At 38.3% G+C, this 2,951-nt stretch overlaps 1 long non-coding RNA gene across 2 annotated transcripts in view; it reads right to left on the bottom strand.

Annotated features, from left to right (window-relative positions):
• LOC147754287 (uncharacterized) overlaps window positions 1-1,813 on the bottom strand; it is a 10,103-nt gene extending 8,290 nt beyond the window's left edge. The window contains exon 1 of one of the 2 annotated variants that reach the window (XR_015317468.1): window positions 1,716-1,813. This is a non-coding gene — a long non-coding RNA (uncharacterized LOC147754287). The remainder of the gene's footprint in view (window positions 1-1,715) is intronic. The other variant, XR_015317467.1, reaches the window with a different exon arrangement.
• Between the last annotated feature and the right edge of the window lie 1,138 nt (window positions 1,814-2,951).

Raw genomic sequence — 2,951 nt, 5'->3', positions numbered from 1 at the left:
ATATATATATAGAAACGCTTACTAATGATTAATAATTCGGAGTCTACATTTTGAAGGGGACGTACAAATGAATGAATTAGCGCTGTATAAAGTGGAAATTAGCCCCGCTATTTGGAAATCGTTTGAGTCGGTATAATTTTTATGGGCAGCTTGTATTGGGCAGCCGGTGTTGTCAGATTTTAATGAAAAAATACATTCGTGACTATACAAATTAAGATCGTTCGTTCTTCCAAGCGAAATATCGAAACGAGTTTAAAAGCCAATTAACGTGAAGAATTAGTTTGATCTTGAAGATAAGCGTAGAAGATTTTCGGCCTGTCTGCTAGCATTATTTATCTAGCTAGCAATAGGTATCTAGAAATCAAGCCGGCAGCTGTACTGAGCAAAAAAGCTTATTAAGCTATACGTGAAAGACATTTGACGACTATTTACAATATTCTCATATTTAGTCTGCCCACGTTTGTCAGATATTTTAACATTGACGGTGGTTACGTCAATGCAAATATAAAGCCGGTCACATCAAAAAACATCAAGGTAATAAAGATTGTACAGTAAGCCTCATTCGATGCAGAGCGAGATCGTTCGTCCTTTCTTGTCTCATAAGCACTGATCTTCGTGAATGCTCAATATGAATATTTTTTAAGCGCTTCGAATTGATTCAGTCCATTGGACCAGCCAGCAAAATTCTTGCACCGTTGCCTAGATGATAGATTATCGCTAGCCAAGGACCACTCTAGCGCTAAAATAGATCGTAGCAGGAACACTAGAAAAGGGATCAGATTGATCGCCTTGTATATACGAAATTTGCGAAGGCCTAAGATGCATCAATCTTGTGAAGGGTCTCATTTTGGCCTTGTCTGGAACGTGTCGACCGGCTAACGATAGTCCTTGCAAGGTAATGCAAACTAGAGAATCACCGCTTATTTTCAGGTCCATCAGTTATGTGTTAATAAACATGCTTAAGGCCCGTCTGTTACCTGTTACCTATGTGTATGTGCTCTTAACCGGACCTATCGGCATCATTGCGCTCAGAGAGAACCCGTTGAAATTGGCGGTCGGAACAGAAACTGATTTTCAAAACGACAACTGCGCTTATCAAATATGCCATTAACATAGCAAAATGAACCTAAGTTTATTTCTAATATAAGTTGAAGTTACACTAGAAATTTTCTCGTTTCCATCTAAGTTTCACTCATACGGCTGCGTATAAAAATGGAAATCAGCGCATCAATCGTACGTATGACTATGCAACACATACCGAATTCGTGCATATTTTATTTAGTTTCTAATTGCAGACCAGTTGGAAATTATGTGTGTCATCTGTTGAAGAAAATTATATAATATTGGCACGTGCGACGTTATAGCGTACGATCTTACTAATGATATGGCATCCTGTCGTCTAATTCAGCACTTCATACCCGCTCTTGACGTAAAGCGTACGTGAGCTATGCTTCCCTCAGCAGAAATATCGAGAACGGCGATTTGTGATCGTTCGATTTTTCGAGTAGATATCCCAGGTAAAAACATTGCCCGGGACCTTATAAGCGTAGCTCTTAAACTTTAACGCATTAACTAGAAACACAAAGGCAACATGAAAGGGACTACAGCTACATTTCCTGCAAGAAGTCGTGACTTTTCATGCGTTTCGAGGCGAGTAAGTCCAAAGTCTCGACGACCTACTAGGTATATAATGAGCAACAATTAAATAACGTTACCTAAGCTTCTGTGACGGTATGGCACCTAATGCACAGCAAGGATAGAGGCTGGTATATTGCCTGTGTAATCCCTGACGTTTGGTCACTGTATTTGGAAGTGCAATCAACTGTTGTTGCAAAAACATCGTACCGTCAAAAACGACGTTTCTCAGAGTATGCACGCACTCAATGTGACGTAACGTGAATTCGTTTGGATTAAGGGAATGATAACACGGTAAACATTAGATGGCCACAATCATTTGATGCAAAAATGGCCCACGACGTAACGCACTATCGTATTTAAAATACTAAGCAAATCCAGCACGTAAAACTGGGTTGGACAATCGCTAATATCGTTTTGTAGTGGTATTACATTGTAGAAATATTCACAAGGTTAGTGACGAAGCGAATTTGGATGACACGGCGGTTGAAGTACAAGATTTTCCACTGACATAAAGAGCGAGGACGAAAACTTGGCACTTTCACAAAGTACTATAGTCGCTATTGAAAATTTTGCAGTTTCCTCTAAATGTTTGGTTAAAAAATTGCCTTCGTCTAATCGATTTTTATAGCAACTTTTTGAAAACCCTTCAAAATGCGGAAATCAATTTTCTTCGTCAAGTTTTAATCTGCGCATCTGAGACAAAAAGGGGCGCGGTTTTTAGCCTGATCACCGGTTAGTTACCTATTCAACTTTATACAATAGTTACATATCATTACTGCTTAATTTGGTTTACCAATAAAAATTATGCTGATTTTTGGAATGAGCATTTTATTTTCGAAGCTTAATTTTTTAAGAATTTGTTACTTTGTATGGGAATGATGATACAATAGATAAACGACACTTGCGTATACGCTGTCACATAGTGATATATTGTATTATAGCTATTATTATTAGTACATACGCGTCCGTCAGGGCAAATACATTAATCTAACCAATTTTTTATTTCTACCAAGGAGTACGATGCGGACATGTGGTATTACATAAATCTATAAAAAAAAAATTCTAAACGAATTTAAAATGCATAGCCCGATGCCCCATAAAATAAACGATATTATACGTGAAAAAAAAAACGAAATAAGTACCATCGTGATCTGTGAGCTTAGAACAAAAGAACGAATAGGTCTGCACTCATCGTTCGCAGCAAAGCTTGTTTTTACACAGAGTATCCACTCGTCGATTTCTGCCTTAAAGTGCGTGCGTCATATTGGACCGCGACCTTAGGCAGTCCCAGGAAAATGGGTTAATAGCGAGAA

This window comes from Varroa destructor, unplaced genomic scaffold (assembly GCF_002443255.2).
Source record: "Varroa destructor unplaced genomic scaffold, Vdes_3.0 BEIS01000007.1, whole genome shotgun sequence".
Taxonomy (NCBI): Eukaryota; Metazoa; Arthropoda; class Arachnida; order Mesostigmata; family Varroidae; genus Varroa; species Varroa destructor.
Note: the sequence above shows the minus strand (reverse complement) of the source record. Positions and strands in the feature narration are given on the sequence as shown.